We start from the raw sequence: 23,135 nt of genomic DNA on the forward strand, positions 1-23,135 counted from the left end.
CCTTCACCTTCCTCCCTCCAGCTCTGTTTGCTGCTGTGTTATTTATCCTTTCCTAAGGAGATACTGAAATGGAGCTAGGCTTGGAACACGAGTTGATTTTAATTTCAGCTTGGTTTCATTTTTTGGCAGCTGAACCTCATGACTTCTGGAAACCTTGAAAAATATATATGCAAGGGAGGCTACTGAAGCCATTAGGAATTGGGAAACATCCCCCTTTCCCAGCCACACAGAGTGGAATAATGAATAACATGGACAAAAGTATCAGTGATGTCAATTGTTGTCACTGCATCGAAGTTGATGATGAGACAATAACTCAGATTTATGATCTGAACTCTTGCTCCTCTCCATTTCCCATAAGTAAATGTATTAAAAGTCTTATTAGAGGACATAGAATTTAAAACAGGAATGACATGTGTCCATGGAATCGACTGAAGCATATTGAAGGAACTCCATTTGTTATTAAAATTTAATTGGAAAGATAAGATGCCAGCAAAATGACTGGAAAAATGTCATTTTCCTTCTCCCCAGAAATATTATTAAATACTTGCAGCATAACAGTCCACGTGGTAGATTCCTAAAGGACAATTTCCTTTCTCTGCTGCTCTATAGCTCCTTCCATTCCAAGTACTGCATGTTTCTTTTATTTATTTTCCTTTTATACCATAAAACTCCCCTGTCACTTGCTGTATTTTGTTAGGATACAAAACAGCCCACTCAGCAATTGTTTTGCATTCACACCTTGCATTTGAAAAGAGGAAAAAAAAGCTGCAGTAGAAAGTGCAGCTGAGGACAGGCAACATAATCTGTCTTACTTGTGTTTCACTCTATGGAAAATAACTGGCACTATTAATGAACTCAGCTGCACTTCATCCTAAGCAAAGATGGCAGAGCTCAAGTGCCTCTAAGGGAGAGAGATGTGAAACCGGGTAGATTTTAATTGTGAACACAGGAAGAGGCTAAAGAGGGTTTTTTCCCTCTAGTGCTGAAAAATGTTTAGCCTGGAAGATACAAAAGACACATGATTTCCTATCTCAGGGAGTGCCACCCTTACGGTTTTTATGTGCCTGGATCATAAAGGTGTCATTGTATATAAGAATATTTCAGTTCAGACATCAAAACTGAGGAGATTGGCATCGTCCCTATGTACTGCTTATCTAAAACATCTCCCCTTTATCTAAAGCAAAGTCTTACACACTTTTTTCATTTTCTCCTGATCAGTTACCCAGAAATCATTTATCAGATTGATCTAAAGGAGTAACAGTGATGTGTTTATAGTCAGGTTCCTACTGACTGTTACCTGTTCCCTGAAACCACTGCCCTTTGCAGGTGAAAACACAAAGTGTAGATATGGAAGAAGTTGATGGGGCGTGCAGGACGCTGATTATTGATGGGGGGATGTAGAACACTGCCCACCTGTGATTCCATAACTCCCAGAACCTCTGAGGAGCCACCGGAGAGCCTGAATTAGTGCTGAAGTGACACACCCAGGTTCCCCTGGTGGAGATGCCCAGAAGTGCTCTGTTCTGCTTCCCCATATGACTCTCCTATAATTCTTTATGGGAATTCTTCTTTTCATAGCATTCTGTGCTTCATCCTTGAGCACAGAATGCTCTGTAAATTCCTCCTTTATGTTTGGAGCATCTTCCATCCCTCCTGCTCTGAGCTGCAGCATTTGGCATTGATTAAAATGATACCAATCTACTTTTGGCAGGACCAGCTGTTTATCACATAGAGGGGAGTAGCAATTCAAATGGTTAATCTGTCACTGATGTGTAGCTTAGTTTTAGAGGTGCTTCGTTCACCTCATCAGTTCACTACCTCCTAATTAATTTGCTCAAACCATCACCAAAGGATATCCTTTATTAATAATCTCACAGGTGAGATTTACGGGCAGTGATGCTATCACAGCCATGGAGATAAAGGGTAAATCTGTCTTCTATGGATATTTAGTTTGCCCCATCCACTTTATTTTTCCCAGTGTTTTTTGTTCCTTACATTTTATATAATTAATTCAGTATTGACAATGAAACTCAGATTGCAGTAACTAGTAGAGTATCCACAATTAAAATCTAAACACTACATTAAAATACATACAAATAATGAAGGAAAAGAGGCTTGAAACAGAGGGTGGATTGGAAATAATGTATTCTTATGTCAGCCTCAGGAGATCTTCCCAGTGTGGAAGGCCCTGCACTTTAAATGCCAGATTTGTTTTATGCATTGTGACTAAGTATTTTGAAAACTTAAGTAAAATAACAGCTTCAGTCACAGATCAGAATTCATGAAGTCCCACTCCTGTGCTTGGTCCCTTTCCCTCTGGCATCTCTTGGCCTGTGTGGATTTAAATGAGGTGGTGCAAAATTGGAGCTTGCCTGGGAAACCAGACCTGACTCAGCTGTGCTTTAATAATGTTGATATTTTAAAAAGTGGTATTTTTTCAACGTTGAACAACGGTTTAGAGAACCATTTGGTAACATTTTCTTTTTCAACAATGTGTTAGGAATCATTGCAAGGGAGAAAGGCAGTCTGGTTAATGGATGATGATGGAATTGTAGTTTCTCTCTTCTGCGGTGGCAAATATGAGGTGAGTGGTAACTATTGAAAACAGAGTTTGTTAATGGGAATAAAAACACAAAAAGCACAGGAGAAACTGAGGTCATAAATTTCCTGCAATTTCCAGACTTATCAGGCAGCTGATCTACTTGTGTGTGGACTGATCATTGGTTTTTCATCACTCAAATTTGAGAGAGTAAAGGAAAGCACTGAGTGTTTATAAATATTATTATTTACAGTAGCTGATGTGCTTACATGACAACAAGGTAATGACCTGCTACTGGGTTTTACTGGATTAAGAGATTGGCAAATAGTTCATTGTTTGCAGAAACATCTTTATCAGCTGAGAAAAAAAATGCACATTCTTCTTGTGAAAAGTTACAGGGCAAAAAGCCATATATAGGTTGCTTGTAAACATCAGGCACTTTGGAATTCCACAGCACTGTGCTTGTTCAGACCTGGGAATGGCAGTCGGACATGGATTAGCAGGTTTAGAAATTTGTATTATGTAAATTCATAAAAAACATGGGGGAAAATGCTCTATAATATTTGCTGTCATACAGTTTTCTTGTCAAGTTTATCAGTGTTAAAGCTGCTCTGAAATTTCAGAAATCATATAATCACCTCTTTCTCCCCCCTTCCCACCGCAAAATCCTATGGGTTGAGGGAAAAAATAACAGCGTGTCAAAATGTTGAAGAAATAGGGTGGGGAAAGGACTCTCAGATGGAGGCAGCCATTCCGAGTAGATGTTTTGCCCAAACATGGGATCCTTCATGGCAGAAAGAGAGGTCACACAGCCTTCCTCAGGCATGGAGTGCTCTCTGCAAGACAGGATTTATGGTTGTGTTGCCTGTTCCCCTGATAAGATAATTCCTGTCAATATAGCAAGGATGTGGGTGAAGGAAGATCCCAGATGAAACATTCTGCTCTTGTGCCAGAGCTGATCCTGGGTTCTCTGCAAGAGATGTGCACGTACATCCTGCTCCAGGCAAGGCAGCCTCAGGGCAAACCCTGGCCGGTGGCAAGGGCAGTGTCCTCTATTTTGGATAAACAAATCCATAAACACTCAGTAACAATCTCATTATGCAAAACTCCTACAGCAACAAGAAATCCTCCTGGTCCAGTCTCAGGGAGGCTGCTGCCAAAAGTGAGAACCATGGAATTACAGAAACACAGGATATCCTGAGGGGGAAGGAACCCATAAGCATCATTGAATCTGGTTCCTGACCCTTCCCAGACACCCCACCAATCCACCCTGTGCATCCCTGGAGTGTTGTCCAAACACTTCTTGAGCTCTGTCAAGCTCACAGCTGTCTGAGCTCTTGGTGCTGTGACCATTCCCTGGGGAGCCTGTCCCAGTGCTCAACCACGCCGTCAGTGAAGAAACTTCTCCTAAAGTCACAGCTGGTGATTCCCAGCCCTCTCGTTTGTCTGGGTCTCTGCAAGGAGTCTGCCTTGGAGCGAGTCAGCGTCTCCCAGTTCAGCAACTTCTTCTCTCCTGTAATTGCACAGTTCATTCCTCTTGAGGCTGTTACTCCAGATAACGCTCACTGTGCCTGCTGAAGCTGTTTCTGGTCCCTGCCCTCCTTTGCTGAAGGTTGATTGCCTCCACTGTAAAGGCTGCAGTTGAAAACACGAGGTAGATCATTTGCATCACAAATGAGCCCAGGCTTTAGTGAAGTAGCTGTGAAGCGCAGAGGTTGAAATGCAGGAACTTGGTCTCTCCCATCAGTTCGCTCACCGAGGCTGTTGCCACTGGTCATTTAGTAAAGTGTGGTGGGAGGATGGGCTCTCACTTGGTTGGACCGGGGCTGGATTGGAGCCGCTGTCCAGGTGAGAGGCCAGCACCAACTGGGAGAACACCTGCCCCTTCCTAGCTGGAACAGCGGGCAGGACAGCATCCTCTGCCAGGACAGCCAGGGCTGGAGCAGCACAGCTCATCGCATCCCTGGCTCGATCTTTTTTGGCGGGCATCAGTCAGAACAGCCTTTTCAAACCTTTCTCATATGCAAAAAAACCAAACCCAAACAACAAAACCAAAAATACCAACAGAAAGACTTTGTAAAGATTAAAACATTTTAAAAAGCCAACAAATCCCAGATTTTTATATATATATATATATATGCATGTGTTTATGCAGATGTATTATTCACCTTCTGAAGCTTTTTTGCATGTGTGCTTGTTTTGGCTGAAGTCATTTTCTTCCCAGTGGCTGGTGTGGGGCTGCGTTTTGGATTTGTGCTGAGTACAGCGTTGATGATACAGAAACGTTTTTGTTATTGCTGAGCAGGGCTCACACAGAGCCAGGTCCCTTCCTGCTTTTTTTGCTGTCACACTGGGGAGGAGGTTGCACTTCAGCAACAGGTAAAAGGAGGTGTTGAATAGATGTTTTCTGCTCCTGAGTAAAATCCCCAGACTAAATTTTGTGAGGAGATCCTGGAGTTCATGATCTGTAACCCTTTCTTTAAGACTGTTGTGTTGAAGCTGATCTTGTCATATTAATCCTTTAAAAAGAAAACCGTAGAGAACAGATTTTTGAACTTGCAGTCTAATGTCTTTATCTTTACTCGCAGTTTGTGTTCCTGTTGTAACTTGTGCTTCCTAAGAATCTTAGCTACCCAGGACATGCAATAAATTTACTGGTTTTAGAATTCTGTAAGAGGATTTTTCATGTCCTTATTCCTACAGAAAAATTCTGTAGAATTTGGATTGTCTGGTGCTTGTTAATTGCATCCTTATATGTAGCAAGTTTTCTAATTGTTTCACCACGTACCAATAAGAGAAAGACATTTGGCTGGTTTGAATAAATGTGGTGTACTTAAAAAGAAAATACCAGGACTTCAGAACTGCCCCGTGTCCTTGTGAGTTGGCTACAAATAGGACACTTGGAAATGAAGCATCCCGGTTGGATGGGGTGGTCTCAAAGGATGCCTTGGCCACTTTGCTCCTCCCAGTGCACTGACATCAAAGGAATCCCATTTCTCCTGGAGAGTTTGTGTTCTCCAGGGACTCTGTGGCCTGGAACGGGATTGCACACTCAGATGATAGCTCATAGCAGTGAGCGATGAAAACATTTTACATAACTTGAAACCAAACTGAATTGCAGAAGGATATGGACAAGTGATGCAGAGGAGGAGGAGAGGGTGGAGGAAAGAAAATTGTGTAAACAGATATGAAAACTTACGTAAGAGCTCAATACTGGGTCAGACTGAAGTGTCAGATCTTCTGTCTCAGCTGGTACTCGGTTCTTAAAAGGAATTCGTGTAAACCGGCCACGCTGAGAAAAGTTCCCTGGTTTTATTCTTCTCCCTGCACTTTGACTGCGAGGTGAGAAGAGTGGTGTTAACGGCGCTATGTTCATGCTGCAGTCTGCTCTCAGACGCTTCTGATAAAAGCATTAAAACACACTGCTGAGCTGAAGCACTGCTTTCCTACATTAAAATCTTTGCCTCAGCTACCTGAAGACCTGGGAGGAGCAGGCAAATATCCATGAAGGAGCTGGGAAAAATTTAATTTTTCCCAGTTGTTCTTGCCTGTGATGGTAACTGGTAATCTCCCTGCCCCAATCTCAGCCCAATAACTTTTCCCAATTTATTGTCTCCCTTTTTCATGGGTGAGGAAGGGCACGGAGACAGAGTGGCTCAGAGGGAGGCACAGGGTCTGGAAGGATTGTTCCAAATCCTTCTTGGGGTGGTGTAAAAATGCAGAATTATAAATCAGGGAGTCCTGGTTGCAGCCAGGAGAGGTTTAATTTTTGCAGTAACCACAAGGGTTCATGGTCAGGACCTAGAATTTATTCTGTGCCACCCCAAACCATTCCTGGCAACAGGGTAAGGGGTCCTTGGGAAGGACCCAAAGGGCATTGTTGGAGTTTTGGGAGAGCTGCTGTGGAGACAGAGGGAGTTAAAGAGCTGAATCCCAAGGAATTATCCAGATGGTAACATTATACTCTTTCACAGCTGACTTGGAAGTTTAGAAAGCACCTCTCACTGAAAGCAAGCAGGATAGAACTTAAAAAAAATATTTTGACATCTTTCTTGCATGATTTTAATAAGTAATCTACTACACACTCAAAATTGATTAAAATGTGAGCTAAACTTCTGAAAATTTCAGAATGTTTTCTTTCATTCAGACACATTAATCTTTCCACATTTGTTTTAAGAAGTTTCTTCCCGGTTCCCTTAAGAAGCTTTTACTATCAGCAAAAGAGCAAATTGTGTCATGATGTGCAGAGGTGTTCCTTTAGAGGCACTGCAGGTATGGGATGAACAGCGTTAGGTTCAAGGGTAATGATAATAGTGTAAGGCAAAGAATGGGGAAAACTGGCAGAAAATGGACTACACCAGGTCCCACAATGGCACGCAGACACAAGGAACAGAGAAATCCTGCCTAGTTCTTTGTCTTTTCTGGCCTTGTTTTCTTTGCCAAGTTACAAGGTCTCTGTGCCTAATTGTGGATCAAGGTCTTCCCCTTCCCCAGGAAGAACAGGGCTGTGCAGCCCGTGGGTCACATCACTCCTGTATTTGCCTCTTGTTTCACCCTCCCCACACTGGAATATCCGAGTGCTGGGAATTCCACTTTTTGGCTGTGCTAAAAAACCCTTGGGAGAGATATAATACGGTCAATTCAACAGGAAGTGCACCACAACAGATTAGAAACACTCAGAAACTCCCCCAAAAAACAACCAAAACATCCAAACCGGCTGAATTTCATGCATGATTAGATAAAGAATGCTTGGATGTAGCATCAAAACCCAATTTTATGCAGTTCCTTAGCTAATAGCATTTGGAGAAAGTAAAGGGTGAACAGAGTTTATAAGACATCCAGACATTAAAAAAAATCTTAGAAAAAGCAAGCAGACAGTAGATGGGGAAAAAATACCACAGATGCCTGAACAAAATCAGCAATTCTAAAGTAAATAAGGTCTGAATAAGATTGGCAATTATAAGGTATAATAATATATTATAAAACATTAGCAAACGCCTTTGCCTTACTGCATACAGTTCAGCTGGTTTCTTTGCATCTGTTTAAGAAGAAAGTAAAAATGGTTTTAATTCTAGTGATGTGAAGTCTTAAAATACCTCAAATCCGTGCTTGGTGTATGAAAATGGTAATTCCAGTCCTCTCCCAAACAGTGGGACTGAAAACCATCTCAGAAAATCAGTTTTTGTGATATTGCCAGGCCCTCTTTCCAGACCAACAATATGTTTATATTCTAGAGTTAGGATAAGATTCAGATAAGAGCCCATTTTCAATTATTTGTTCTAACAGAAGTGATAGGTTTTGCAGTTTGCCGTTTGGTAAATGCTTTATATGAAGATCAAAAAAGAAATGTTTCCTTTGTGTGAGGGGGAAGTATTTCTGTGTGAATATTTGGGACTTCTTTTCTCATATAAAATGATATTTTCTAAAAATGGAGTTTCTAGAACTCACTTCTGGATGAACCAATATCTGCTGTATTTTTTAAATGTTTCTGAAATGGAAGATAAGCCAGGCTGTTATGCTGGCTCTGTGTTTGCCCTCTGTTTATAAACAGTGTTGAGGATCATCCATCATCTGCCCTGGACTTCAAAATGATGACATCTGGATTTCATCCTCTCAATACTGTAGCACTGACACTTCAAACAAACTCAGAAAATGCTAAAAAAAGAGCACAACTCACAACCTTTCCACAAGCACAAGATGTGTGTGCAAACAAAAGGCTAGAAGACTCATTTGGCTGGAAACAATTAAGGGTTGGGGGGGTGGTGGTGGTCTTGGTTTGGGTTTTTTTCCCCTCTCTTCCCCTTTCCTGGCTTTAACTTATTGAACTTTTTAGTTAAGGCAGCCTGAAGGCATGAAATTACAGATGGTGCTCACTCATCCTAAAATTGAAAACTTCCTCTTTCCAAAGGTAATTGTTTCCAGTTGACACTTGCCACTTGAAGGGGATAAGTCACTCATTTCTAGAAGGAAAATAGCTCTGTTATTCTTGAGAAGGGAAACTCCCTGAAAAGATCTGTGTCCTCAGAAAAGGGATTACATCTTCTTTCCTTCACCTGTGATCTGATTTTAGGTGTCAAACCCCCACACAAAAACTTGGGCAGAAACAGCTAAAGTAGGAAGAGTTCCTTGATATTTCTAGTCTATGAATGCAAAAATGTAAGTGGGAAAAGCAGATCATATATTTGGAAAATATCAATCTATTTCAAATCAATATGTTTGAAAATATTTTAAAACTTTCTTACGAAGGCTGGTCTTAGACATCTAGAGCTTGTAGCCTTTTTGAAATTTGGAGCATTTTGAACAGCAGATCATGGAACAACTGCAAGAGTATGTAAAGAGAATATGCCATTTTCAGTGTGCTTGATTTATGTTTCTAACCTACATTGAAAACACAAAAAAAGTCCTGAATAATAGCATCTATTTACATAAACATTGTTACAGTCAGAAATATAAGTTAGGTTCTTTCTGTGACTTTTGATAGGCTTCTTGAGGGCATGCTGCTTAATAAGGATGTTCTAATTATTTAGCAGCTCCAGACTGGGAGTAGGAATCTTCGGTTTTTGTCTTCACTGCTCAGCAAAGATGCTAGCCCAGACCTTGGAGGGAAATGAACTGTGGCTCATTTTCTCACTGGGTTTAATAGATCTATGCAGACAGTAAAGACCTGCTGAGTGTTAGGCCTCCTGCATTTATTTCAGCTCTGAAGAGTATCTCCTTTAGGGTTACAAATTCCTTTTCCTCTGCACATTCTCCTTCTCAGTTTCCTCTCATTCCCTTTTGCTCCCAGCTGTTCTCTCCGACCCTTATCCCAGGCTTGTATTATCCCTGTTTGCCCTCTTGGAAACAAACAAACAAACAATTGACAGCGTCTAGCTGTGTCTTTCAAACACAAATTTGACAGCTTTTATTTGTGTCTTTGAGCTATTTCTGACCTGTTTCTGTCTTCGGGGAAGCAGAAAAAGCTGCCTTGAGTCCATACTTCCAAAAGATACAAGCAGCCTTGCATGCAAGCTCTCAGAAAATTTCTGTGACTGAGATCTGAACATCAAGTCATAAATCCGGTGTTTAATTTGAATCATCCCAGTGAGCTGGATTCAATCAATGGCTGCCTTTGCTTTATTCAGGAACAAACACTCCAGGTTATTCCTGTTCCTGTCAAAACAAGGCTATTTCCTACTGTCTGTTTGCACCTTCATTGACTTTAGCTCAACCTGATAAGGGTTGCATTTTAGGACATGTCAAATTAGCAGCAGCTACCTAATATTTGTGTTCTCTCAGGGAAACCAGGTGCTTCTATGTCCCATTTAGGACTCACTTTTTCAAGGGGAGCAAGGAGGAATGAGGCCCAAAGCACAGCTTTGTAAAATTATTGTAAAAACTTTAAGGGAAGGCATAAAAGCTGAATTTCTGGTAAAAGAGAGGGGGGGGGGGGGGGAAGGGAAAAGAAAAAAAAAAAAAAAGAAAGAAAGAAAGGAAGAAAGAAAAGGAACTGTAGAACCTGCTCCAGTAAATGGGAGAGAAGGACTTCACACAGAACACCTCCAGGTCCATGGAACACCCTGGGGCTCCTGAGGTATTGCAAGATCTGTCTCAATGCCTGACTTAACAAAATTCAACTGAAAAACTCCTTGTGCTTTTCAGTACTCCTGTTTTGGAACCGAAGAAGGGTTTGCAGGCTGGAAAGCTTGTCCATGTTTTTTTTCTCCTGCTGTGCCAACTGCTCTAGGAAAAGTTATCTCCTGCAAATCTTTCTCCTCAGGGAAAAAAAAAAAAAAAAAAAAAAAAAAAAAGGAAAAAGGAAAAGAAAAGGTGTATTTATGCTGTTTGTTTAGGTTAGGTTTTTGTTGTTGTTGTTTTGTTGGGGTTTTTTTTCACTTTCAGGATTGATTCACACAAGTTAAAAACCTCAATTCTGTTTTAAGAGAACTCCAAGGAATATAAAACCACTTGCAAATCCCTCTACTTTCTCAAAAAGGAGTTAAGGGCTAACAAAGTTAAAGAGGCCACTTTAAAAAGAAAATAAAAGATAAAGCTCAGCATGTGCCTAAGTATTTGCTGACTATGATGAAATTAGGCATATTCTTGAGTGAAATGGGGCCAAAACATCCCTGTTTTCCCTGCTGGAAGGTTGAGGGGGATGGGAGCGCCAAGGGAAGAGTTTTAAACAAAGCTGTGTTAAGTGAGTAATTCCAGTTTCCAGGCACAGTCTGTTTATGAGAGAGGGAGGCTGGCCCACGACAAACACACTGCAGAGGAACTCTTTGGAATTATTTCATGCTTCCATTTCAAACTTTGTGAAAAATATCAAACCCATGAACATTAAGAAATTACACATAGCTGTTGTATATCTTCACAATATAATTTAAATTGTTCTTTTAATTGAGGTTTCTGGATGCTGAAACTAAAAGCATAATGTTCAACATAATTTAAGTTCAAAACTGAAGACAAAAACCTGAGAGTTTTACCATTTATGCCTCCAGTTCTCCTCTCCATCCCATCCTGGGGAGGAGGGAGTGGTTTTACTGGGAGAATTAAATTAGAGAGTACCATTCCCAAACCATTACACGACCCTCTAAAAAAGTGATGACTGCAATTTTGCTTTATCTGTCTGTAATTAATGAAGTAGTTAATGCAGAACTGCATGAACTGGGCAGGGATTGCTTGTTCTTTGTGAAAATGGTGGTTTCAGAAGCAGACAGGTACTAGATAAGTAGCATGATCAAGCAATATATAGAAAATGTGAATCACATGAATCACGTAATATTTGCAGAAATATTGAAAATCAGTTTCAAACAGCCCAATTTAAAAACTTGTGGTAATGAGCACCTTGGCACTCAGCACCAGTGGAAGGCAGGTCTTTCTCATCACTTTTTTTTTCTCCCAAACATGCTTATGAAAAAGAATGCTTAGAGAGAAGCAAAACAGCTCAGAGAGAAGCAATTACACCTCAGTTTTCTTTGTTGTTTTAAGTTCCAAGATGCCTTCAGAAACTGATAATTTGGCAAGGCACAAAAGTTAAACTTTAAAAGCGTTGCTCTTACGCTGAGAAAATGTATAATAATAGATGGCCCTAGAAACCAGTCTGGTAGCTTGAAAAAGCAGCCCAGGTCATGTCACTGAGGGTAGTGAGTGGAGAGGAGAGAAGTGATCTCATTAACGAAACAAAGCCTGGAGTGTCTTTGCAGAAGGACGGATGATGTTGACAATCAAGTGAAGGATGCACTTGAAAAGCAAAGGTGCCGCTGGGATATTTGAGCGTGGTGCTCTGAGACAAAGCTTGATTAAAAAGCGGAGAGAGCAGTCAATCCTCCATAAAAGCAGGATTGTGTCCTGCTGCTCCCCACACAATGGCTCCTTTATGGGCTGCCTCCTGCTCTCTGTGCTGAGCCCCAGCTCTGACAGGACAGGTAGGACTTGGACCCTTGAAGATTGTTAATGTTGGGTGGTTTTGTTGTTTTTCTTTTTTTAAACACACTTCAGATCTCCTGAGGAACACAAAGGCTTAATTTGTTCTGAACCCAGGATTTTAAAATTCCCCTCAAGTATAAAGAGGAAAAATTAGTACTTTACTACCTGAAATACACATAAAGCATCCTTTGACTACAATTATTGAACCCTGGCAAAATATTATTTTAAGCTGGGTAATCTGATGCTATTTGCATGCTAAACAGCACTCACTGGCTGAAGCAGGGGGTGTGTGAGGGGGAATTACTGCTCATGATAAAAGCAAAGGAATGCAGTTAAGCAGCAAGAAAGGAAAACATGAAATTAATGCATTTCCTTGTTGTTCTAAACATGCCTGTTTAGTGTGGAAGAAGAAAGGTCTTCAGACTAGGAAATCTCACTTCTGGATTAGGAAAAGGCCTCCATCACAACCACCAGCTTTTAACAGGATATTTAGTTATATTTTACCATATTTCGCCTGAACTTTTCTGCTATGAAAGAGCTGCTGTCATAGGTGAAAAAATACTGCAATATTTCAGTTTCCAACATACAGAAGTTTTATTGTTTCTGTGAAACCGTTGCTTTGGTCTCTGCCAGCCAGTTGAGTTGTCTGAACACCTGATGCCTGCCCTCGCAGTGTCTCGCCCTGCACAGACCTGGCGGAGGTCCCTCATCATCTGGAGCCACCAGAGTTCCACGCTGATGCAAGAGGAGCATCTCTGCCTCTGGAGTGTGAGCTCTGCTCGCCGTGCATCTGATGAAAATTGCCCTTTCCATGCGTTTTGTCGAGTCAGCTGAAAGCACAAAGTGCTTGTTAGTTTTCCCATCCAGCGTTGGACGTCACTCAACAAATAATGAATCGTGGGTGTGTTGTGCTTCTATCCTCTTTCACCTTTACCACTTGCTAATTTTGGAACTTGCAGTTTATAATTACAGCTCTGAGCCAAGGCTCTTGGCTTGGGAAATGAGAATGTTTTAAAGGGAAGCTTAATAGCTGCATCTTGGTTGAATACACCATGAAGAGCTGAGTCTGACCTACATTAAAAGCTGAGAGAACTTTTCATTCTACAAATGAATAGAGGGCCCTAACACTGAGGGGAAAGCACATATTAATTTCTCTCTAAACCACTGGCATCCACAGAAACAGAAATGGAAGGGGTTTTGTGGGATCTTTCAGTGCTTGTTTCAGGATGTTGTGTGGCAGTGCACTTTGCCAGAGTTTGAGTCAGTGCCTGCTGCAGTAACCTGCTGTAAACTGGACGAAGCAGACAATTGGATTTGCCCTAAAACATCTCCGGGATGCCAGCAAATAAAAGGCCACTTTTATATTATCTGTTTAATTAGTTGTTAAGTAACAAAAGAACAGCTGATTCCATTATTTGCAAGATTTTTCTGATGCTACATCAGAGAGTTCTGTCTTTTAAGCAGAAGACATCCCTGGTTCAGAGTCTGTATCTGTTCTACTCTTGTCATGAAGAAGGGAAGCTTGTGATAAGGGGGAAGACAATTTGAGAATAATTTCCTTTCCTGAGGCTGCACCTACAGTCAGAGGAGGAGATCAACTGTTGCAAAACCCCGAGCATGGGGACTTTTACTCCAGAGGAAGTCAGTGATCAGGGTTCTTCTCTCTTTTTCTTGGTTTATTAAATACTCTCTCAGAGTAAACCATCTGTCTGATTTTCCACTGACTGATACTTAGCTCTGGGAAAGGACATACTCATTTTGCCAAAACTTCCTCTGGACTAGGATGCTGCATACGCCATTGCTAGGGACATGGCCCAGTGCAGAAAACACTACAATTCAATTATATTGTTGAATGCAATATTATTTGTGAAATAAAATTGCCTTATTAGGCTATTTAGCCTTCTTGGATCTTTAGAGAATCATTAAACAACGTTAATTCCCTATTACCTCAGCAAAAAGGAATTAATGGAAGAGTAGTTACCAGAAAGGTCTGAAAGGAAATGATTATGAGGTATCCTGATGTCAGCAGAGAGTTCAAAACCATTTACATTTGACATCTGGCTTGTCAACTTTGATAAGTTCTTTCTTTACTCTCTCTGCTTTGCTTATTTCATCCATGGCATCCCCTTCAATGTCTCTATCTTCCTCACATGTGCTTATTCCTCCCAAGAACAAAGCAGGAAATTGATGTTTCTGACTATTTTCTAAACTGAAAAATAAAACTCTGTGTTCAACTGGAATAATAATAATATTTTGGTCCTTCATCTAAAAGGGCTAAAAACAGAAGCCAAAAAATCCCCAATATATTTTTTTGTCTTAACACTACTTGTCAATCCATTGTACATGATACTTTGTGGGATTTTATTTTATTTTATTTTATTTTATTTTATTTGTAATTCCATTTCATTTTCCCTTAAAGAGTAGGTAATTAGTAAAACAAAATGTTAAAACTATGAAACCTACAAGAACATTTCCTTTTGAAATTCTTTTGTATTTTGATGTTTTATAATGGAATTCTTCCTTGAAAAAATATTGGCCATAATAGGACTTCAAATACTTTTCAGTGGAACATGAATTCATGAAAATATGAAGTTTTCAGTTAACTTACTGTCCATAGAAAATTTGTGGCCATGCCTACATAGAAACAATGAGTAACAATATATTATTACTCCTACTGATGTTGTATGCTTTGGCCTAAAATCTACACTGTCTTGTTAAAACAATTTCAAAATACATTCTGATTTCAGTAAATGCCCCTAGTGCCTCTGATGAACAGTGCATTGTCTGCAATTAGCTTTGAAATGTGAAGCCTTTGGATTTAACAGGGACATTCAAATTAATTCAATGTTAGATTTATCTATACAACTCATACAAATACCTTCCATCTCTTGAAATTTCGAATCTAAAGACTATAAAATGACAAAGAACGTAGTATTGCAAGATCTTTGCCCTACTGAATAGGAGAAATACTTCCAGCCTGCTTGCTCTCTTGAGAGTTTGTTTCATGGCAGGTTTCAGGCTCAGCTCAAATTTGCCCCTGAACATAAATGCTGTTCACCACTGGGCTGTACACCTAGGTTTTATTTCTCTGAGTTCTGATGGTGCAACACCTCTCATTGTTTCAGAGGAGTTAAAACAGCACCTGGATGCATCTAGCTTGTGCATTTCTGCTGCTTGTCAAGGAAACCACCCCAGGATTCCTGGCACCAGACTACATCTCAATGGGAAATGGAAACACCACAGGTACTGGCCAGTCAGGCACCTCCCAGCGGGTGCTATTTTGGGACCTGGTCAATGGATCAGACTCTCCTCTCCCAGCAGCTCTGAAGCTGTGGGAAGGTGTGCAGTGTGCCTTCGTCTCCAGGGGGCTCGGCTCTCTGGCAGTTCCTCTGGCCAAGAGCCATCCTGGAGGTGAGGCTGTTGAACATTGCTCTCGAGGTACGAAAAAGCCTTCAAAGCACTATGGTAGACCTGTCTCTAACTTTCCTGAAGTCTGGAGAGAAGGCTAAAAATTATCACTGGGAAGAAGGTGGTAGCCTTTGTTTCATATCGACACTGCTTCTGTTCATGTACCAAAACTGTACAGAAGTGTTTACATTTACAGACTTCAACAAAAAATAATATCTGCACACTTGTAGTGGATTTGTAATTTAGTCATTAAATGTCCTGAAGATGTTGACTGAGATCTCCAGTCCTGGGAATGGCAGGACACTGTGGTTATGGTTCTGGTGTCACCTGTGAGTGCAACAGGCAGTCACACAGACTGAGGGTGAAAGTGCCCCTGCTCCCAGCCTGTTCCCAAATGGAGTTTGTCCAGAAAGCATCCAAAAGGGTCAGGTGCTTTATTTCCATGAGGGGGAAAGTAAAGCTTTGGGTGTCATTGGGGATGTTCATAGGAAATGACAGAGCAAGCTGGAAGAAGGTTACTTGAATGCTGAGGGGAGAAAATAGGACAGGATAATAAGGAAGACAGATGGTTGGAAGAGAAGTGAAACTGTGATGCACAGCTGGAATGGATATGTAAAAAAAGGGACTGGAAACCTGTGGGGTGAGAATGAAAGAACTGTAAGAAATGTCACACTGGGGAAAAATGGTTGTGGATAACTGGAAAACCGAGAACAGGGCATTTATGGTAAAGAGTGGATGGGCCTGCATGGTCACAGGACTGCACGGTGTCTCAGTTTGTGAGGGCAAATGCTGAGGTAGCTCAGAGGGGACAGCAGGAACTTGGGAGGGGAGGAACGCTTGAATCCCCAGGCATCACCTGTAGGCATGGAGTGAACATTTGGGGGGTAAAGCTGAGGAGTTTTATTTCCATTGGACTGTGGGAATAAAAGCTGCAATACTCTGTGGAGGACATACAGCAGAGGCTTTTGGCGGGAAAATCTGAGGGGATCTCTCAGGCAGAAAGCTGGTCTGAGGAAAGGCAGGAGAAGTCTGAGGTAATTTGGAGAGGTCAGGCGGAGAAAATTGTGTGAAAAAAACTGAGGTAATTTTAAAGGGACAGAAAGAACATTTTAAAAGTAGAATCTCAAGTAATCTACAGGGGACTAAATGAATATTTTGGAGGCCAAATCTGAGGTAATTTGTACGGGAAAAATAGAGAACATTAGTGTGGGAAAATATGAGGTGAATCAGTAGGGGGAAAAAAGGACATTTTGGAGATAAAATCTGACCTAATCATTAGGTGGCATTTTGGGGCTTAAATCAGAGGTAACATACAGATGCAGATGGGGACATTATGAAAGAAAAATCTTATGTCATCTCAATGGAATAAAACATTTTGGAAGGAAAATCTGAGGTAATCTATAAGGACCAGAGAGAACACTGAGAGAGAGGTGCGTGGCCCTAGTGATGCTGAGGGTATAGAGTGTCACTGAGGGGACATGTGTCCCTCCCAAAGGGGTAATAGGGCACTGAAGGAATGGCTGATGGCCCGTGTGCTGCTGAGGGGCCACGAGTGTCACTGGCGGGAGGTAGATGCCATTTGTGTTGCTGATTGGGAACCGCAGGGCAGTGATTCCTCCCCGGGTGCGGCGTCCTCGCCCCACAGAGCCCTCAGGCGCAGAGGCGGGAACTCGAGGCGGCGCCGTGAGCGCTCTCCGTGCCGCAGCCTCGCACCGCGCTCTCCTCAGGGGCGGCGGCGGTAACTCGAAGCCGCGGTGTCCGCCGCTCCCGCCGAGGCGCCGGGCGGGGTTCCGTGCCCCGTCCGCGATGTGCCCCGGGGCAGCCCCTGAGGTGAAAGACGAAGGAGGAGTGGACGGCGGCCGTGATGGGACTGCACGGGACTTCAGCTGGCGAGAGGAAGAGATGAGGTAAGTCAAAGGGGACAGGGAGAACAACATGGGAGAGGAATGTGTCAATTCCCAGGCGTCACCTGTGGGGCAAGGAATGAACATATTGGGCTGAAATTGAGCACTGTGGGAACAACAGCTGGGCTAATGTGTGGAGGACAATGCAGCGAACATTTTTGGCGGGCAAGAGGTGATCTCTAGGGGAGAAAGTAGATTTTGGGGAAAAGTCTGAGGTAAATTGGGGAGGATGGGCAGACAAAATTTTGGGATAAAATCTGATGTAATTATAAAGGCCCAGAGGGAACACTTTCTGGGGGTGAAATCTAAGGTAATCTGCAGAGGACTGAATGAATGTTTTGGAAGGAAAATGTGAGGTAATCTGTAAGGCTCAGAATAAACAGTGATGGAGAGGTTGGTGACCCTACTGATGCTCAGGGTATGTGAGGGTCACTGAGGGGACATGTTTCCCTGAGGGAGTGGCAGGTGTCCCACGTGTCACCAAGGGAATAAGAGGTCACTGAAGGAATGGCTGATTGCCTGTGTGCTGCTGAGGGGCCATGAGTGTCACTGAGGGGAGATAGATGTGAAGCCCAAAACTGGGCAAGAAAACAGAAGTCTATAGTCAGGCGGCTACAGAGCAGGAATTTGTTTCTTCAGAGCTGGGACTGAGGTGGATCTGTCCACCAAACCTCACTCAGTTTTCTTTAGCCTTCACTTGCATTTTAAAAGTCCTCTCATTCAAGGTCATGGTTACAATGTGTCATGTTTGTATAAATCTTTATTATGGTTTAATAAGAGTCTGTTGGTTTTGTGCATGTGTGGGTTCCTTCTGTGGTGGTGTTCAGTCTTCTGGTGGTCTTTTGATGTAGACTTGTGTAGTCTTTATCACGTTTGAACTTTTTACCTCCAGCTTCAGCACATGCCTGGTGCTGCTTGCTTTTTTTCAGTCTGACTTGTTTTGAGCTAATTTTGCAGTTTGCCAGTTCCATTAAAACTTGCTATTTGGCTCTTGATGGTGCTTATTAGCTCCCTGGCTTTGCTGTCTTGCTTGTTTTACCTGCACAGCTTGGTGCAATGCTGCCTTGGTACAATACAATACTGCACTGCTTTGCTACAATGCAATACCGCTTTGGAAGGCTACAATACTGTCTTGGTACAATACTATACTGCACTGCTTTGCTACAATGCAATACCGCTTTGGTGGGGTACAATACTGTCTTGGTACAATACTATACTGCACTGCTTTGGTATGGTACAATACTGCCATGGTACATTGAAATACTGCCTTAATACAATACTGCTTTGGTAAAATACAGTAGTGCTTTTGTACTATACTATACTGCTTTGGTACCATACTGCTTGCAACCTTTTGTTAACATACCATTTAGGATTCAGATGCCACTTGTGTTCCTCTGAGGGGGACTATGTGGATCATTTGAGGGCAGGCAGGTGCCTCGTGCTCCTCTGCGGGGACAGGAGGGTCACTGCAGGGGTGGCAAATGCCCTGTGGGTTGCTGCGAGGGCATGCGGGTGAGTGAAGGAATGGTGTGTGCCCTTCGTGTTGCTAAGGGGACACCAAGGTCCTGTGAGGGGGAGGCAGGTGCCTCGAGTGTTGCTGAGGAAGGGTGAGGGTCTCTGAGAGGTGTACGGACCACCGTGCATGTCTAACTTGGGCAGTGTCACCTTTGGCATACAGGATGAACCTTTTTGGCTGAAATTAATCAGTGTGGGATCAAATGCTGCACTAATGTGTGGAAGACAATGCAGCGGACATTTTTGGCTGGAAAACGTGAGGTGATGTCTAGGGGAGAAAATAGTTTTTGGGGAAAAGTGTGAGGTAAATTGGGGAGGATGGGCAGACAAAATTTTGTGAATAAATCGGAGATAATTTTAAAGGTCCAGAAGGAACAATTTTTGGGGGTGAAATCTCAGGTAATCTTCAGGGGAATGAATGAAAGTAAAATTTAATGTAATCTCTAAGTAATAGGACATTTTAGAATCAATATCTGACTTGAGTGGTAGGAGATGTTTTGGAGGGAAAATCTGAAGAATTGTGTGGGGCAGAGAACAAACGTTTTTGGCATAAAATCTTAGGTGACATATAGGACACAGCTAAAGGGGCATTTTGGAGGAAAAATCAGATGTTGTCTTTCAGAATGGCTGAAGTAATTTTCTTTTCAGAAAACCTCGGGTAATTTATATGAAACAAAAATTTGCACCTTTTTGACAGGTGAATTTGGGGTAATTAAGAGAGGAAAAATTAGCACATTGAGGGAAAGTCTGCTGCAACACAGCAGTCAAAAGCATATCTTTGACAGAAAATCTGGGAAAACTTAAAAGGGAAAGAGGTGACATTTTTAGGTGAAGACCTGGGATACTTTAGAAGGGTGTTGTTGTGGGCAGAGTGGAAGCTGCAGACAAAATCTGTTAGAAAAGCCTTCCTGATGAGTCATGGTGTGCAAAAATAACACCCTTGCTTTCTAAACTCCTGAGAGAAGAATCTGTGTTTGCTATAATTCAATTGTAGCCCAAGAATTAGTCAATGGATTTTGAATAAAACATTTTTTAGATGTAACTGAACCTTTCTAGAATTTTCTCCTTGAGGATAAAGGATTCCAGACAACATATATTCATATAAAATGATGTAATTTGTGTAGGTATAATCACAAATGATTATTTGTGATAATACGTAAAAAAACTACATTAATGAGAATATTTCCTAAACAGTATAGGTGCTATAAAAACCAGTGTAATACAATGCACTCTTTTCAGCCAAAAGTGATAAAATTGCAGCTAGAAAATAAACCTATTCAAGAAATATCAATGTAATACAGTCATGCCAAAAAAGGTGGCAATCCCTTCTACATATCTTTGAGAAAGAACTGAGGAGAGTCTAGAACCAGGGAGGGATCCTTACCAAATTGAACAAAGGAAAACCTTGAAAGACCTGATTTTAATATTTGGGACTGGGTGGCTCAAAAGGCTCTGTAAGTGGGGCTGTCGGGGGGCGGTTGCCTTCAGGCCCAGGAGCTTCTCAGTCCTGAGCGTGTCACCGTCCATTGGCAGAAAGCGTGGGACGGCGAGGCAAGAGCGGCAGCGGCGTGGAGCGGCGAGGCAAGAGCTTGGAGCAGAAGAGGGGCCACGAGAGGCCCTCTGGGCAAATGGCCTTTGTGGCAAGGCCAGGGTACCTTGACGGTGCTGCGGCCGGCTTTGCGCTGGGCGACCCCCCTGCGTGCAGGGCTGGGTCTTTGGTGTGCTTGGCCTTTTGCCATTGTGCTCCTTTGGCTGCCTGGAGAGAGGGGCAACCCTGTAAGGAGGGTGAGAGACCCTGTCTCCGCACCTGAGGGGGGAAATGGAGCTCTCCCGGCCCCCGGCCCAGCCACCCTGTAAGCAGGGCAGGGCTTTTCCCCAGCCCCTGGCCCGCGTGACCCCCTGTACCCGGGGCGCGTCACAGCCTTTGTCCCGGTGCCAGCCCTGAAGCGCCTCGGCGCCTCCAGGCCCCTGTGACCTGGGCGCAGTGCAGTGCTGATGCCTGCAGAAGCCACGGAGAACAAAGGCTTGGCAGCGCTGAAGGACTGTGACAGTTTTGTCACAGTGCACTGGGAGGAGAACTCGCCAACGCTTTAACTGAAGTTGCGAGTTCTATAGTAATGTGGTAGGGGAATTGGCCAAAGAGGGCAGCTAAAAGTTGAGGCGTCAGTGCAGGGGCAGGTCTGCTGCTTTGCCACTCAGCCGTAGGTAGGAATGGCTCCCTAGCAGAGCAGGTTGGCTGCACAGAGCTCGCTCCCTCTTCTGGGACTGTCTTGCCCTCCCTCCCCTGTCTTGCCCTCCCTCCCTGGCCTGTCTTCCCTCAGTTGGTGTGAGTGAGGCAGTGTGGCTGTGCTTTAGCCCCCCTTTAGAAACAGAGTAGTGTAGCTTGGACTTCCCAGGAGAGAAAGAGGAGCTGTGTGCAGCCACAGGCAGGGCCCCAAAAGGCACGGGTGGAGAAAGCATCAGGCCTTGCCCCTGCCTGCTGGGGGCGGCGTGAAGCCGCTTAGCGCTAGCGTGGGCCCCGTCACCCGCCTGTAACCAGGGCCTGGGTGCGGGCCTGCGCTGCCGGGCGTGCTGGTGAGCTGCCAGCGTGCGGGCCCTGTACTCGGGGCACGTGTCAGGCCCTCTGTCCCCAGGAGCAGCCCCAGGTCCCTGTAAGCAGGGCTGCGGAGGCTGCTTTAGGCAGGTGACAGGAACCAGTGGTGGTGGGCCCTGGCCATGGCACGGGCTGAAGCCGTGCAGTGCGGCAGGGCGCTTTTGGTGCCGCCTTTGGTGCCGCTTTGGGACGGTGCCTTGTGGAGGAGGCTCCCGGGGCTGGCGCAGACGGCTGTGGTGCCGTGCTGTGCCGCATCCGGCCCCTGGCCGCCCCCTAAGTGGGGCCTGTGCCGAGCGGTGCTTGTTGGGGGTGCTGGGCTGCAGGGGGCGGCCCCGTAAGCGGGGTTGTGTGCGTCCCCTGGCCTCGGCGGGCGGTTGGAGGGACCCCCTGTAATCAGGCGGGTATCCCTGGCCCCGGCCTTTCAGAGGCGTGGGGCCAGGAGTGCTGGGCCGGGCGTGTGCCCTCCCTGTCCTCGGGGCTGGGCTTGCGGCCCCTGGGGCCCCTGGGCTTTAGGCCGTGGGCTCCAGTGCGTGAGTGTAGTCTGGTTCCTGTTGCCGTGGGGGCAGGCAGAGCTCCGTGGCTCCCCGGGTGTGGACCGGCCTGTAAGCAGGCTGTGGGTCTGGGAGCCTTTGTGCTCCCTTCAGCTGGCAGCCTGCGTAGGGCGCCCACCCCGTTAGTGGGGAGCGCTGCGCAAGTGGAGACAAGGAGCCTCCGTAGGCCTTGGGGACCAGGGCCGCCCTGTAAGTCAGGGCCAGTGCTCTGGAGTCCCGGGGACTTTTCAAGGCAGGCAGCGGCCTGAGCCCCCTGTAAGCAGGGCTGCAGCCTCTTGGCCGCTGCTTTGAGTGCCCAGCTTCATTTGCCCAGAGGGCCTGGCTCACAGCATGGCGTGGGACTGCGCCGGACGTCGCCGTGGTGAGTCAAGAGAACTTGGAGGCTTTTGGTGATGCCTCTTGAAACACAGCCTAGAACTGAGACTGAACAGGGCTGTTAGGAAAGTGTAAGATTTTGCTATGATTTTGAGGGTTTGCCTTATGGTGCACAGGAGCCTGAACAGGACTACACCAAAGTTGGTGGTCATAAAATTGCCAGCCTGTCACAAGGTCTTACACTGGTATAAGTTTTGACTCACTTTCTTAATTGGGTTTAATTATGCAATTACAGTTTCAGGGTTTAAATTTTGTATATTTTTTTTGTCTTTTTAGTTCACTTTTGTTTATACTTTTGGGCCTGGAGCTTGTACTCGTTGTCCTTCATCTTCAGCAGGAAAAATATTTGTTATGTCTACCTGCTGTGTTAAGAGAGCTTACTAAGCCCTAATACGAGCTTCAGAACTACACCCTTGGTGAGCTCTGATTCTGAAAATCATGAGAGTTAAAACTTAAGGTATCATTTCGGAGCTGGGAGAGGTCTGTCAGTGGTGGTTTGAGGATCTCGTGGTGGGGCTAATTGGGTCAGGGGTACTTTCTGGAGCTGCACTTTCTGAGGCCTGATTGTGTCGTCGTGTATTGGCAGAAGCTCTGGAAGAATGAGGTAAGAGAACAACAGTTATGTGATTTTAATTTTTGGCTGATTAAAATCCTGTGCATTGGCAACTGATAATCGGTAATCAGAACTGATGAGGAATTATTTACACAGAACAGGGGATTTTTGCTTTATTGGTTTGTTTTTTAGGGGTCCTTTAGCTGGTTTTAGAGTTCAGCACTCTGGAAAAAACAAAGGGATTGTCTTACATGGTGTTCTTTCTTGCCAAAATAGTCAAGAATCACAT

This window comes from Prinia subflava, chromosome 25 (genome assembly GCF_021018805.1).
Source record: "Prinia subflava isolate CZ2003 ecotype Zambia chromosome 25, Cam_Psub_1.2, whole genome shotgun sequence".
Lineage (NCBI taxonomy): Eukaryota > Metazoa > Chordata > Aves > Passeriformes > Cisticolidae > Prinia > Prinia subflava.